The sequence below is a fragment of the Ornithodoros turicata genome, chromosome 2 (genome assembly GCF_037126465.1).
Source record: "Ornithodoros turicata isolate Travis chromosome 2, ASM3712646v1, whole genome shotgun sequence".
Classification (NCBI taxonomy): Eukaryota; Metazoa; Arthropoda; class Arachnida; order Ixodida; family Argasidae; genus Ornithodoros; species Ornithodoros turicata.
This window is the reverse complement of record NC_088202.1, coordinates 59,740,375-59,757,119: the sequence shown is the minus strand read 5'-3', so window position 1 is coordinate 59,757,119 and position 16,745 is coordinate 59,740,375. Positions and strand designations below refer to the sequence as shown.

General features: G+C 44.6%; 1 protein-coding gene and 1 long non-coding RNA gene across 4 annotated transcripts in view; one reads left to right on the top strand and one right to left on the bottom strand.

The window, feature by feature from the left end:
• The window catches only part of LOC135385474 (uncharacterized), a 531,071-nt gene that overhangs the window by 461,504 nt on the left and 52,822 nt on the right, over positions 1 to 16,745 (bottom strand). The gene's annotated exons all lie outside the window — the stretch shown is intronic.
• LOC135383582 (uncharacterized) lies at positions 17 to 1,105 on the top strand. The gene is made up of 2 exons (XR_010419951.1): positions 17 to 521; positions 577 to 1,105. It is a non-coding gene; the product is annotated as an uncharacterized LOC135383582 (long non-coding RNA).

Sequence of the window (16,745 nt, the reverse complement as noted above, 5' to 3'; positions counted from 1 at the left end):
TGCACAAATATTACCTGACATTGACACCGACAACCTGACCTACGGAATGCCTCACCTCACCCAATCGGAACAGAGTGCCTTCTTCTACTATAGTGGGTACATCGTATCACGTGTCCTCAAGAATAATGTTACATGTGAACAGTGCCGAAGTGTCCTAACTACAAAAAATGTGACTTCAGCTGCAAGTGTTTTTACTACAAGCAAGTGTTACACACCTGGAGCTCTAGTGTATCCTTCTGACAGGGTGTACAACATGCTACTGACATGTGAAGACTGTTTTGTGAAGATGATTGTACAGTGCATGGACAAAGAAAACATTGTTATGACCCTTCAAGGCATAATGATGGATGCCACAGCAGAAGTGAACATACCTAGCTGCCATCATGTGAAAGAGAAACTGATCAAGAGGTTCTGCCATGCTCGCTTGCAACTGCATTTGTCAGACCTCAGCAAGAAAAGCAACACAAAATCGAAAGACATGGGAAGTAAGAGCATGTGTGCTCCAAGACGCCATAAGTGAAGTGAGTACAGTAGCTTCCAAACTGTGTGTGTATAGTGTGTATATTTGCTTTTTAGCCTGTATTGACAGAACTGTCTGCAGTCCCTGTGGCTGCAGAACAAAAATGTGATGCGATAAGTCTTTATATGTGCTTTATTTGTGTGAGAAATGGACTCACTTGTAAATATCCCTTTATAATTATTGCATACATGTGACAGTGTTTTTGTGAGAAATGGACTCACTTGTAAATATCGCTTTATAATTATTGCGTACATGTGACAGTGTTTTTGTGAGAAATGGACTCTCTTGTAAATAGCCCTTTATAATTATTGCGTACATGTGACTGTGTTTTTGTGAGATGTGGACTCACTTGTAAGTATACCTTTTTCACTATTTATATACCAAGCAAGAGTGTAAATTTTGTAGTGTTATATATGTGTCTTCCTTGTGTACCCTCACCTTGAAGTGGTAAGGGAGCTTGTGTGCTTCTGTGAATCTGTGGGCTCAGCCAACTAAGGGCCACCCATGTTGGAAAGGTCACAGCTGAGGAGCCAGACCAAGAAGGGTACAAAATATATGCAGAAAATAAAAGTTGTAGGCAGTGCAGCAGTGTATACCTGTGTGACCAGCGAACGTTTGAAACGTTTTGCTGGTACTGGCGTTACCATTGCGTTTGTGGTCTTCTCTGTTGGGCAAGATTCTTACATAATCCCGTGGAGTTCGCGTGCACGTGGAGTAAACACAATTGAAGCGTGCAGTAGGGTAAAATCGCGCGAGTCTTTGTTTTCCTGCGGGCATTGCGGCCGACGATAATCGTTTATCGGCCCGTCGTTTTAGTGATCGAGTTTTAGTACATCGGAAGGTAGCAAGCCGAAAAATTCGGCGGCTGACCACTCTCATCCCACACGAAGGTGTTTACGAAATCGATATGACAAATAAGGTTATCAAATCTAAGCTCCCTTAGGCCCGGTTTCACCAACGCCAATTAACACTTGAACCGATATCAACGGTTCCTTAACTTTAATTTAACGCTTAACTGTGCTTCACAAAAGGGAGTTATTATTACTGAAACATTCCTCACGTCGCCAACTAACGTGTACCAAAAATAGTTGAGCGTTAACTTTTAACAACGCTTGGTCACTGTTCAAAGTTAACCAGTGTTGGTGAAACGGTGCCTTACTCGCTCCAAAGAAAGAAGGCAATGCGACCGACTTATGTTTTCGGAACCGTTGACCTGAACACCTTACCGATTAATAGTCGCCGGTTTATTTTACTTGCGCGTTGCATTTTGCACCGTGCCCGAGCATACATAACAGTATGAGCGCTGTAGTGAGCAAAACAACGAGGCTTGATATGCGGCGAAGCCGACGATGCAGAGCCTCGCCTCACGGCTATGGGCCTGCGCGGGCAGGCATCACTTCGGCGCGCATGCGCACTGGCGACTGATCCAGAATGGCGTCGGCGCCAGTGCTGGGACTTTCCTCCGCCCGCCGAGTGACGTAAAACGACACGCTTCAAAATAGGCTCCTCCCAATGGCCAAACTCTCCCTATAAACGGCTCTGGGTTAAGAGATCGAACAGCGCCATCTCATGGGTCAACTCAGGGCCGTGGTGGATGGAACGACCCAGTGGATGTAGCATCGCCGAAAGCACGTCCCCGTCTACGTTCGAACCTCTGCCCCCAGATGGCACTCAGCCGACACCGCCCACGCGTCCTCCCATTGGCGCGCTCCGGGTGGGCGGGGCGCGCGATGGAGAGGGAAAATTTCAGGCCAGCTCTCTAGAGACATTGAGATGCTCGTTCAAAAGAAAAAGAAAGAAGAACAGTAAATAAAATAACGTTCGGAAGACCACGAAAGGAAATAGCAAGAGAGCAAACGACAAGTCAAAAGGGAAAAAGAGAACTACGTTTTAATATCGTACCTTGGAAATATATAATTGGATATAATGTATCAGCTTGAACATTGCTTCAGGTGAGTTTCAGTGGAATTCATTGTCCTTCTAGCAATTCTAGAAGATTCTCTTTTTTGCAGCGTAACAATTTTGCCGTTCCTTGACTAGATCCCAAAACGAGGCGAACTCCCCGACTATATTAAGCGACCTAGGGCATCTTCCTTCACGCCATGAATGTTTCTGTCTGTTGATCTGATTGATTGAATTAATGCGTTAAAAGTGAATTTACCGATAAGCTGAACTGAAAACACGGGCGCCAAAGTGTAGATACATCTGCAAATAATTTCTTTCTGGTGCAGCTTTAAGCGAAAAGTTCACGGTGCGGTGATCTATAGCAAAGGCGAGATTCATTGCGTGTGACAGAATCCCGAACTACGAATTTTTCTTTTAATTTTAGTTAGGAAAGTAAAACAACCTTTAAAGTTGAGCATCGCCTTCAAAATTTATTTTGCTCTGAGGACGCTTTCAAATTTATTTTGATGGTTGCTATATTCTGTCCTTGTGTAACTTGAGTGTCACTTGAGCCTTCTGTGTGTGGCAGAGCCGTTCCAAAGACTGTTTTCGGATTTTGTACCGAAGAATGATTGTAAATATATGCAAGAAAAAAAAAAACTACTGCCTGCCATTTCTTGTGGTCTGTGTACACTGACATCAACGTCATCACCACGTTACATAGGTCGCTATTGAAAGCCAGTCACAAACGCAGACGTCTGAGATGGACCTGACTGGCTCTTGAGTTAGTCCTTTTGTGACTAACTAAAAGTCTTAATCGCATCAGTCTCACAGATCAGTCTTTGTGACTGGCATTTAATAGCGACCTGGTCCCAGAAATTGAGGTACGCTGCCCGACAAAGGATTACGGGACATGAAGTCGGCGTAATTTTTCTTCAGCGTGATACTGTGGCCGCCGACACGACAGGAGAAGTGGAAAACAGAAGAACAATCTGTTACTGCTTCTGCTTTCCACATGTCCTCACGTGTCGGCGGCGGCATTGTCACGCTGAAGAAAAAGTACGCCAACCTCGCGTCCCGTAAACTTTTGTCAGGCACTGTATCCTTAACATAAAGGTAACAGGAATATACTTCCTTAAGGCTACGATAGAGCCTCTAAGCAGAGGGTACAGAAATCAAGGCAACAGTAACCTTAACAGAAAGGTAACGGTGATAATTCCATAAGGCTACACACAAGCCTCTACATAAGAATTACACTTTGTAAAAGGGACCGTACTCTAAACATCAAGGTAACCATGTTATTTTAAGAGGTGCACCGTAGCTTTTATTCAAAAGAAACGAAAGGGAACACTTAACACTTGTAAATAGAGATAATTTCTTGGCCAATTTTTTTGCCTTTACTATAAGTGTACGAAGCTAAGAGCGTAGGCTAGCGAGACCGGCAAAATAAAACCTGTTCTGCGTGTCCAGTCTTTAAAAGGATTACGACACTTTCATAGATGTGGTTCATTACATCATGGACGCATTGAACTGCACGCCAAAATGCTTAGAAAAGAAATGTGCTTCTACGTGTCGCACGTAGCGAGATACAAGCCCTCGAACACACTCCCAAGCGCGGACGTAAAAGAGTTCAGAGTTGCGTCCCCCCCCCCCCCTCCGATGGTCGTGACGTTGCTTGCCTGAGCGTGGCCGACTACGGCAAGCAGTTCTATCACTACCACCACCAGGTGCATGAATACCCGGGTGCATATAACTATGAGGCACAAGCACCATATACCTAGGATTCTTCGTTTTCGGGTTTTATGATTTTTCGATTTCGGGGGGGGGGGGGGGGAGGAATTGGGCGCTATTTACACACGATAACTCGGGGAGAAATCGGGCAGTACGATCTCTGTTTGGTATGTCATCGGGGAATTTTCGGGTCAAACGAAACGCATATAAAACAAGCCACCGCTGTGACACTGGGACGGGAATAATGTGAATGACCGCGGTATTCAAACACTTGTCCGAGCTCCACAAAAGCTCGTGTTTTTTCTCCTGCAGGAGGGGATTATAAAAGGTGGACAAATAGGTTGTCACAAATAGCTCTCTTTGCTTATATTATGACTCACTTTTCCGGTGGTTTACCTAGAACGACAAGTTGAAGGACCGCAAGGATTTCGGGTAGATATAGGGTTTTACCCGAATTCTTGAAAGCTCGTTCGGGAAGGAACTATCTGAAAAATCGGGCTTAACCGCCATTCTTACTTACCGGTCGGTAAGTAAGAATAGCCAGCGCTTCTTCGTGGTGTAAGCTGATATAGCATTTGTTGAAAGCGATGCACTCTGTGGCATTGACCACGACAGCGTCATAGTACAATAGCAACGGCTGTGATGACAGTGCTTTATCACAAACGTAAGGTTCGTGCGGTTTGCTGTCTCGAAAAGCTGTGTGGCTCGTGGACGAAACGGCGTTAATTATTGTAATCACTTTCTCTGGCGGATAGCTACGAAACCGAAATCATTCAACTTGAAACCGTAACATTGAGGTGATTATATGTGCTAGAAGTCATTTGGTCTTAGTTATACAAAGTAAATTGACACCATGTGTAGATAGAAACCTTCTCAAGGCAACTATGTGCAGGAGCCCCATTGAAGCTGATTTCACAATAACCTAGCAACAGAGAAAGAATGGCAGCATTTTATTCCGGCGCTGCGCGGCTTCCGAGGAGTCAATAAACCTTTTACCGTGCTCTGCTGCACAGACTTCGATAAAAGTTGCCTCTCATCCAGACGGAGCGCTCGGAGAGTTATGCATCATAAATAACGGGCAATCATAAACGAGGGCCTCTTGGCCGTTGCCTCACTCGATCCATAATATCTTTGTGCGCTACAACGCATGTTTTACAATTATTCACAGGACCGACGATCGTCAAAAGAGCATTGTGCATTGTGTATGTGCCAGCGAGCCACGGGTAACTTCCTTAAGCCACATGGTAAATAAATATATGGCAGGAGACTCTGGTAGTAGCTGAATGCTAAGTAATCAGAAATAACTGTGTGCAGACCTACACGCAAGGCGGGTCACCCTCTGTTTGTATGGCGACTTGCTGCACATGCCGCAGAGCAGGACTGCGTATTATTTCAAACCACCTGAGGTCCGGAAGTGTAACTTGTAACTGTGACTAAATACGTCTTCAGTAACTATTCACAGTACCGAGTTACTTTTCTGGAAGAGGTATTGTAAGTAGTTACCACTACTTAAGTTCTAGTACTATAGAGTAAGCGCTAAATGTAAATGTAATTGAGTTAGAGAGCTAGTACGGTGTTTTCACTACGTGTCTGCATCTTCGGGCGGTGATAGCAAAAAAGTACACAGCCTAGTCGGGCAGTAACGAAAAAAGTAATGAAAAGATGAGCTTGCGTATAGAATCTGCACTTCTGAGCTACTTTCTCGTTGTTAAAATTATGTTTGTAGAATTCGGTACGGGCACTCCTTCCCGTTGAATGACCTTTAGTGAGAGAAGGGACGCCCTTGGACGAAAGGGATTGGAAGCTTAATGACGATATCTTCGAAGGAACAACGTCCGCTTAAAGTGCAACTACGGACTAAATATCATGCATTCAGTATTTAACTGAATTCATGTCACTGCCTTCTATGTGTCTCACACTGTGTCCTCCCTAAATATTGTTTCCCTATGTGATGCAGAACGGTCATAGGATTTATTTCTAGTCTCGAGAAGTATATTTCATGGGGTGCCCAATCTACCCACGCGTCCCGCGAAGGCACGCGCCAGTAGAAACATCTCTATCCCTACAGTTGTTTCCGAAAATATATAACTGTGGTAGAAAAGCAGTTCTACCCGCAATGGAACGAAATTCTACCTTTATTTTCTGAGAGTGCGACACATTCTTGAAAGTTATAATACTATATTGATTGCAGTCGTTGTAATAGTGTAGGCTGTAATGTTATGTTGCATATCATAACATATTTGTCATTCATTGCCGTTGCTTATTTTCTGTGTATACTTTAAGTGTGACATGCGGTAAGATGTAGTCTCGGCTGGACAATACAAGCCGAAACATGAATGGAAAATAAGGTTTTCGAAAGTACCGTGTACTCAGATTTATTTCGTTTCTTGAAATGTAACAGTTAAGTTACTTTAATGTGGCATATGTAGCTATGACTAGTTGCATTTGAAAGGAGTAACTTTAGCTCAGTACTATTTTCACAAGTTAGCTGTAATTCGCTCATGACTGAATAACTCGCATGCTGTAATACACTGTGATAGTCTATCGAGACCTCTGTTTCAGAAATATCGCATTCTTTTTTTTTTTCGTGTTAGCACCGCAAAGCAACTGTGGCTATGAGAGGCGTAGAGATGTGGACAGATGGGGAGAGGACAGCAGGAAGGAGCGGGGGACAGGGGGGTTAGTATGCGTCCTGGGCGACTTCAAGGGGAACTGTGCCGACATTTGTCTGGAAAGTATGCGGGAAAACCCAGGGAAAACTTCAGACAGCACAGCCGGTGCGGGGATTCGAACCCGCGTCACCTCCCAGTCTCGGCGGGGAAAGCGGCCACCCTAACCACTATGCGACGGGAGCTGGTAAATATCGCATTCATAACACGTTGAGTACAGCAGAAACTAATTGAATGGGGATTGAACAAATTGCGGCAGGAATCGCTGTGCAGATTGTCATTGAAATGCGATAGCATTTATGAGCTCATCGCGGGCATTCCCCAACGATCGACGGTGGAGGCCTGTGGGGACTGAAGTAGCTGACGTATTTGGCAACCACTAGCTTGTCTACGCCCCTGACGAAGACACAATCTATAACACTTCCCGTAAGGGTTGTGGGAATTTCATCGTCACTGGCAAGATGGATGCACATTGTGGACTTCCTTCATGAAGCCCGAGAAGCAGTTGTTCTGGATCATCTTTATGTCCGTGGTGAAGTCTTCCATGACAATAATGGGAATCTTGTGTTCCTTCAAGTTTTCCACGAAAGTGATGCTTGCAGAGCAACTCATGAGTTTGGCTAGAAGGAACGTGATCGTTCCTCTAGAGGAGCCCGGTGTAATGTATACCAGCACGATGAGGGTGGAGACCTTGTGGTTCACTCCTACGACGCATAGTTGTGGTAACTTCCCGAATCATCTTGGCGGTTACCGTGGTACAGAGAGCATCCCAACGAAAGCTACCGAGGAATGGTCTTGTGTTTTCTGTGATGAGTAGTTCTTCGCGAGTACCCGACTGGCAGGGCTACCATGATTTTTCACCTCTCTGTTTCATCCTTCTCTCTTCTCCATTTCCTGTGTGTATCCCTTACAAAAATGAAAATTTACTTTCAACTGACAATCGACTTGCTTTTTATTGACCATATTGACTTCCTACTTTCTGCTACTTTTTATTGGCTTTAGTCAATCAAAAACCAATTGACAAATAGTTGACATGAATTGACTGCATTTTAATTGCCATGAGTCAACTGGCAGCAAATTGGATTCTGTATTACTTTTCAAAATTTTCCAAGTTTCTACACATCTGGTACCAAGAAACAAAACTTGTCCACTTTTTTGGTCTCCCAGCACAATTGTTTGTATCTGTATGCTTGCATAGAGAAAGCGTAGCCGTAACGGTTATCAAATTGCAAGCACAGCGTACCCCATCGCCAAATTTCAGCAGGTACACAGCTGTCACGTCGGTATGAAATGCCTTTCTACCCGCTGAATAATATGTGTGCCTCCTGAACCGTGTACTCTTGTGCTTGTTTAATAATGCGTGTGCCGTTTGATTCGTGTAATTCGTCTGCCATTTCCTTTCAGGAACTGATAGTGCTTTGCAGTGCAAGCCTGTTCGAAGTTTCGAGGCCTGTGTGTTCGACGTTTGGAGGACTGCCTGGTACATTGGATGGGTTGTGTGTCCGTGCAAGGTGTGCTCCATGTGTGTGTGTTGGGATTACTGAACCGTGTATGCTTTCCATTCGGCAAACGATGATGTGCAAGCCAATGTGCAAGCCAAGGTATGTGCAAGCCAATAAAATTTTGTTTCATGTTCGGTGTCCTTGGAGCATTTTATTCTTTTCTTTTTTTTTGCGAAAACCTGGAGGTTATTTTTCTGTTAGGGAACTCAAGAGGCACAATATGTGTCTCGCGTATTAGTGGGTACAGTAACCCTTCAATACGTCCTGTACACTGTGGCCCCTGGCGTTAGCAGGGATGTCGTACCAGTTGTTTCAGGGGGCACAGGGCACCTGCAGCTTTCGCAGGCACCGCGTAACACAGTCACAGTCAATAAACACAGTGCCCATTCTCAATTGAAAATAGTGAATCACCAGTCCATAAAAAGACACACAAGAGTCAGTGAATACAGTGCCTAAACTCAATGGAAAATAGTCAATCGTCAGTCAATATAAAGACACCGGCCAATTATCAATAAGAAGGAGATAGGAATCAATCACCCATAGATTCAATGTAAATTGACATTTCACTGGCATACGTTAACTTTAGTCAATTGACGGTCAATTGAAAGGAGACGTTTATTTCCGTAAGGACGAGCCACCGCTCCCGAGGAAACTGACCGCACCTTCCCCAAACATCATCCCCCACGCACCCCCTACTTACGACGCATACGTCACCAACTTCGTCTGCAGCGGGTAGGGCGTGTTCTGCGTTGTCTACTTTGAGGGTGACGATCTGATTCGCTAAGATAGTTTCGTCATTTCTCGAGTAAATAGCGGCCCTACCGGCACTTTAGTTGTCTTCTCTTCGGACTTTTCCCTAGCTACGCTGCTAGGCCCCACACAACATAGTCAGGTGACAAAGGCACTTGTTCAGTTCCTGCGGATCTGTTGCCTTCTGGGTGAACCATGATCAATTTCGTGTTTATTTCCCTTTTTGTTTGCCTCACTTTTTCTTTTTTTTTCCTTTCATGCCTGGGAATAGGAAGCCGCCGTAGCGCAGGCTAACCTTTCCCTCCTATTTATATATATATTACAATATATATATATATATATTACAATCCGGATTCAAGAGCGATAGGGATCGTGAAATGAAGGAATCATTTCTAATACATAAATTCAATCCGGCACTAAACGAACACCCGGGATCGCTGTCCACTGTGAAAAACATGAAGAAATAATAACGCCTACAACACAACAAGAAGCTACACCCGTTTACGCGACGCAAACGAGTCATTTCCACACAAATGCGTCTTAGGGAAAGACCCCCCCCCCAAAAACCCCCCCCCACGTGCGAAACACACTCGACAGGACCCCGCACAAAGAATTTATGACCTCCCTTCGGCAACCTCAACGCACTGCGATTTCCCTTCCCCCGCTACTGTCGAAGCACACGAAAGTGAGTGTTTTCTGTTTGACCAACTCATTATATCTTTTCACTTGAAAAAGAACGGTCCACCGTTCGAAACGTCGTGTCTGTGTAATTTCAAAATGAATTAAATGAAGTCATCTGAAAATATTCCTTTGGTGGTGCTCTGTGCGAACTTATTTATTCTGTGTATTAATACGGCGCCGTCTGAATCTTCAAGACCTTCAAGAATATATATATATATATATATATATATATAATAAACATATTCCCCCCGCTTCTCTCTTCGCATGGGAAACGCATCAAAAGCAGGGGGGATCCAGAACCTCACTTTCGGGGGATGGGGATTTCTTTGTAGCACCGCATAACTGGAGACGGGAGAAGGGGAAAAGCTAATGGTTCACCTCATGTTTTGGGGGCGATCGCCCAACCTAAGCGTCGCCGACTACGACAAGCGGTTCCGTGATCACCATCACCACCTCCCAGGCGGAGGTGGTGCCTCTCGTCCTGAGGCAATTCCCTTCATATCTAATTCAGTATGTCGTTTTAACGTTCCTTTCCCGTGTATCTTGATATGTCGACTGCTGTCCGCGTTACCCGAAACATATCACGCTTACCTTAGCAGACGTTGCATGTGCGTACTTGCTCTGCGTTTTATACGTACAGCTCGTCTTCGTAGCGGTGACTATGGAGGTCAGGATGGCATTGAAGGAGCGTTGAAGATCTCGAAAAAATAAGTCAAAGGGAGTAAAAATTAGGATTACGACCCCTGGTACACATTCAGACAAAAAGTGCGAGTGCAGCGCGCAATCCTGGTGCGAGAGAGAATTTTCAATTCCTTGGTTCAGAAAAGTTGCATAGCTCGATCGGCGTCGATGTCACGTCTTTCCCTCAGTAGTGGTGCCCAGCTGCAGATGTACCCATTCGCCTGCGGAGAACGTAGTTCGCACAATGGGAGTGGGGTATAGACAAGGCGGCGCGTAACAGGCAGACGGGAAAGCCGGTCCACATGTTTTGTTAACGCGAATGCTATACGTGTTTCCTTTAAAATCATGCAAATGTGCTCTTGGTCGAAACTTTTGAACTACCTGTTGAACTCCATCATCATCATCTCTCTTCATCTCTGTTCATCGTCTATCACCTGTTTGTACTTTCTGTGAATAAGTGTACTGGAGTAGCCAGTTCGACTTCGTCGAAACTCACATCCCCATTTTTTTCTTTATCACATAACCATCAAGGAAAGGTAACGGACGTAGTTTCGTTACCGTTTCTATTGTCGTTACTGCTATATTTTCGTTTCCGTTATCCGTTTCTGATAACAGCCTTTCAATTGCATATCGGTTACTGTTTCCGGTTATCAAACGGCTGTTACAGAGCTGGGGAAGGTCAGCCCGTCCGGCTCTGTTTTGCGCAAGTGCTGCTTCGATGTCACGCGTACACACTACACAAATAATTTTACGTCACTGGGATGCGCATATCTTGCAAGATTTATTTTAAAAAATGTGGGAACATGTCTTCAGTCTTCAGTCAGTCTTGTGTCTTTAGTCACTCTGAGTCGAGCAACTCAAGATCTGTGTGACCTTCATCCATTGTCGCATTCATAGGCGGACGCTCTCAATAGTAAACAATACCGCCATAGCCACGGTGAAATGAAAAAAGTAATAAAAAAAAAGAAAATAGTAGGCTTTCATTCTCGTGCTATGGTGGAGTAGAGTGCGTGGAGTCTGTTGTGCAAGTCTCGTGTGATGATCTCATGGAGTTATGAGTACTGGGACGAGTAGGTACGCGAGGAATGCACCCTTGATATCCAATATTACGCTTTGTTTCCACGCTGTCGTGTAGTATTTGGAGCATTACAGGGAATGAAGTCATCAAAATAGAAAAATAAAATGACAAGTCACTCAAATGTTATCGCACAACAGGAATAGCCGTTACCCGAATTCAATACCGGACGATAATTTTCGTTTCCGTCTCTGTTCCCTGTAAGGGAGGACCGTCGTATGCGTTTCCGTTATCGTTACCATCTCCAATTTCGGTAACGTACGTTTCTGTTTCCGTTACCATTACCGTTCCCGTTCTCTGGCTCTAAGTGCGTTGTCTAGCTCTGACGGGTGTTTTCGTGACATGATCAATGTACAAGCAATTGTTTCAAGAGTGTGACCCGGAGCCGTCATGCGCCCGCCTAAGTCAATTACAGACGTCTTTAGATTTGTGGGCGGTGTTGACCTACAGGAGTTGAGCTCTCCCGAAATAGTCTAATTTTCGCAGGAAATGCGGGAAAGGAAATATTTAGCCTGACAATTACTGAAGGTGGTATGTTCATAGCACGCGGTAAAACACACACATATACACAAATGTTCGAGGTAGCCTAAATCTCGCGCCGTCAGAATCCTGCCGAATTTACACTATGACAATTCACACGTCTTACACACTGTATTCTTCCCTCTATTCTGTTTATGGGAGTAGTCGAATTCGTCGTGCGATGAATTCAATCTCTCCTTTTCTACCCCCAACATCAACGATGATGAATGGGGAGTTTCATCGCCAGGGGTGATACTCTATCCCATTGCTGGTGGGGATGTGGGGAATGAAATAACGAGCCCCTTCACAACAAGGATCGAAGTTCTATGGTGTCCCGCCCCCCAGCATATTGTTTCGCTATGTGACGCCTGAAAGAAGGAAGCCACTGAAAAGGGTAGCCAGCTGTAGGACTCGAACCCACATCTTCTGGATTGCTGATCGAGGGCTCTACCAAATGGCACACCCTTGGAAGTCGTTGGGGAGGTGTGTTAGCTTAGCTCAAGATAAATGATCCTACACTGTAAACTTTTTCACACCTTTAAAGGTGTGCGCTATGCACATTCAACCTGGTTGCGTAACATTGCATCTCCAGGATGATATTTTACAAAATTCGGAAAGCATTACTAAAGATCAAGTGTCAGTGCAAATCTTGTTTTCATTATGTCTTGGATATCGTAGGTACGAGCTAATGCATATATGCATCGCTATCGATAATCGAGCACGCGCAAGTGTCTACAATACTGTTGAACAATGTTGAGATGTTGCAAGACTGAATTTTTGGAAGACAGACAACACTCGAGTAAATAAAATTAATGCGAAACCGTGCTCCATTATGGTGTTACCAAAATTACACCTAAAAAGGCGTGCGCAATGCACGCTATTACACCTTTAAAGGTGTGAAAAGATTTAGTGTGTACACAACTACGGAAGTTTATCGACCCAAGTGATATTGATTGGGTATGCATTTTTTTCATTTTCTTTGGTTGCACCAGATGAGAAAGTTTTTCCCTTGATGTTCTGACGTGAAAAATACCGTTCAAATCGGAGAGCAATTATTGACGGCCATTACGTATCCGACTTCGCCTTCGGTTAACCCAATCTGCTTTGCGAAAACATCGTTACCAGAACTCAATAAGGCATTGATTTCCCCGCTGACGCCATCCTGTGCCCCCAAAATGCGTCCTTGCCCTTTCAGGGTGAAGTAAATACTTTAAGTAAATTCGAATCCATCCTGGAGGCCCGATTTCGCTACTTCGTAATCTGCCCTAAGCAAGGCCTGTTCGAGCGACGGATGACAGCGACTGCATTTGTGCATAACTCCAGGCGACCTTCACTAGCGTCATGTGGACAGTGGAGTCCACGGACAACTTTTTGTTTACATATGTATCCATATTTCTGTTTGAAATCCATTTTCTGTTCTGTTTATCTGTTATTTCTGGTGAATCAAATTAAGTGCATTACAGCACATGAGAAATGTGAAGAGAAAGAATACCATGAGAAATATCGAAGGAAATGTGATCGATTCGTAAGTTGGTGGTGGGGCGAGGAAGAGAGTGTGCATATTTTTTCAATTTTCAATTTATATATTTTTGAGGTGCCCGTGAACAGCCGGCAAAGGCCTGGGTAACAGGTGCACACCTAATCACTAAAAACAATGAAACCAGAAAAAAAAAGATGCCACAGAAAGACAAAAAAGAAAACAAACGAAGGCGAACAATAATATTCAATATACACAGCATACATAGTAGCCTGAGGCATACAAAAATGAGTAGCAACAAGAGCAAACAATAGTGATCATGAAATAAGTCGGTCCTGAGTAACCTCCGTAAGGGTGGTCAGAAACATTCGAGCATGAGCAAAGATATCGATACTATGTTGTATCGATTTATTGGGAGAAGACACGCATATGAACAAAACACATGTTGTCATGCCGTCAGGAAGCGAAGTACATAATGCGCTGAAGAGCAGGAAACGGAAATGCAGCTTATACTGTGTGTATTTTTTTCTTTGTGCGTTACGTGTTTTTTATAAATAACCCGTGAGAGCAGCAAAGATGCCATTTCTGCAGGCGGGTTACGTGGCAGGGCGAAAGTCCTGACGTAAAGTGCATGTAGGTAGTTGACGACGAATTAGATAAAATTCATTAATTAATTTATTAATTAAATGTTTTCTGGGAAGTGCGAGAATGCAGAAGTGGAGCAAGGCTGTATCCAAATCAATCGTCCTTGTTGAACACTCTGAGAAGCGAGCGTACTTCGAGATATAGAGTGTCAAAGTCTGATATGCAAATGAGCCGCAGCCAGAACTACGTACCTACCACTCAAGCGCAGAAAGAGCCACAGGCCCCACGCTTCCATGCTTCCACGCGAGAGAGGCACGAGCTCGGGAGCGATAGAGCTGATTGGGGTGGGCACTAATCTGTTGGACAGATAGACCACTTTCCAGCCCAGTTAAGGCGAAGGTCGTGTCGTTTCTGCGTTCGAGAAGTCCGTTGTCCTAGTTTTGGCTCATTTGCATAGCGAAATTTGGCAATAAGTTCGCTTCTCAGGGTGTTTAGTAAGGGCGATGGATTTGAATAATGACTGCATTCGATTCTGCTATCCCACAGTTCTCAGGAAACATCTAATTAGTAAGGTAATGAAAGAATTTGAGCAAATTAGTCGCCCAGTGCTTGCGCACGCTGTCCTACAAGATGTCCACCTTGGCGCATATGCAGCCTGCTAAATTGGCATCAGCGCTGCTCTCAATTAAAAAAAAATCTGTAACGAATAAAAAAAAACACCTGTACAATGCAGAAAACGGAACGAAAACCAACTTCCGTTAAGCATAGGTTCGACAGCCTGTCAGAAGCCTGGCGGAAGACATCTGACCCCTCATCGCCTTACTTTTAACTACCGCAGGACCACGCTCTAACGAATCATTTATTAAGGAATAGCAAGCCGTCCTTTCTGGCTGACCTTTCCTGTGGAAATAAATAGATCCGTCCCCCCCCCCCCCCCAGAAGCATTGTTGAAGTTGAGAGACGCAGAAGTTGAGAGACGACCCTGTCTTGTTGTTGCGCAAAACATGTACAATTTAGTTCTATGCAGAAAACGAAACGAAAACCAACTTCCGTTAAGCATAGGTTCGACAGCCTGTCAGAAGCCTGGCGGAAGACATCTGACCCCTCATCGCCTTACTTTTAACTACCGCAGGACCACGCTCTAACGAATCATTTATTAAGGAATAGCAAGCCGTCCTTTCTGGCTGACCTTTCCTGTGGAAATAAATAGATCCGTTAGTTAAAACGAAACGAAAACCAACTTCCGTTAAGCATAGGTTCGAGAGCCTGTCAGAAGCCTGGCGGAAGACATCTGACCCCTCATCGCCTTACTCTTAACTACCGCAGGACCACGCTCTAACGAATCATTTATTAAGGAATAGCAAGCCGTCCTTTCTGGCTGACCTTCCCTGTGGAAATAAATAGATCCGTCCCCGCCCTCCCCCTCCCCAGAAGCATTGTTAAAGTTGAGAGACGCAGAAGTTGAGAGACGACCCTGTCTTGTTGTTGCGCAAAACATGTACAATTTAGTTAACAAAATGTACAATACATGCTGCATTCGTTGGTTTCTCAGTTACACGGATTCGCAAAATACTACTGGCTCCTCCTGGAACCTTAGCAGAAATTTGTGCAAGACTGCGCTTTTTGGCTCATTGCCATGAATTACTCTCGACATCCGTGTTTTTAGACGCAAGTAATCTGTAATTTCGTGTCGAAGCAGTTCGACAACAGTGCACTGCACAAAAATATCACATCTTAACCTTTCCCAGGCGTTCACATTCTTCCAGACACTTGTTGTCATGAAACGAAAAGAGACAGCTCTGCCATCGAACGTCCGCGCCCCCTTTCATCTGTTAGTCGTAACGAAATACCTTACTGCTCTCCCAAGCAACCACCCCAGGTTGCTTTTTTATTAAAACATGTATAGTGCGTATAGCTTCCTTGATACTCCTTCCGGTGGACGACATCGATTTTGAGAAGGAATCGAAAACATTTTCAGGAGGAAGCCGTTCCCTTTGTTTCGGATTAAACGTGGCACGCTGGGGCCTTCTTGATGTTCTCTCAGCGACGACAAAGTTGGACAGAGAAAATGAGAAAAAACGATTTGGTGAAGACATACGCTGAATTGCAGACAGGCAAAACAGAATGTTGCTACAAGTAGGGATGCGTAGCACAATACACAGAGAGGAACGTCAGGTGACAGTCTTTGGCACCTTTTAGTGAAAGCCTAAACAATGTTCCGATCTCACAGCCACGGTTGAACGGCGTAGCTGACAGCATCTCTGACCGGAAATTGGAGGGCGTATAGGTTAGAATTATCCTGCTGGTGCCTTTTCTTCAGCTGCCATTATTCAATTGCATATACTTTTTCAGAAAGTCATGCCGTACACAAGTCCAAGATGTCGCCAGAATAAGGAGGCGAGTGTGAAGACGTAAAAGGGTTGTATAGGCGTGGGGGAAAAAATACAGAAGTGAATGGTCGCCCCTCCGAACGAGAGACCGCATCCGCGTCCGTATGCCGCCAGGGTGTCGAACCGCAGAGCAAGAACAACAAATAAGTAATGATGATGTAGTAGGAACCGCAGAAAAATGACGCCTACGCCGTCTAACGGCCAAGCGACGTCGTGCATATTATAGTACGCAACACGGTGAAATTTCACTCACAGAATCCGTTTTCCGTACGTGAAACAGA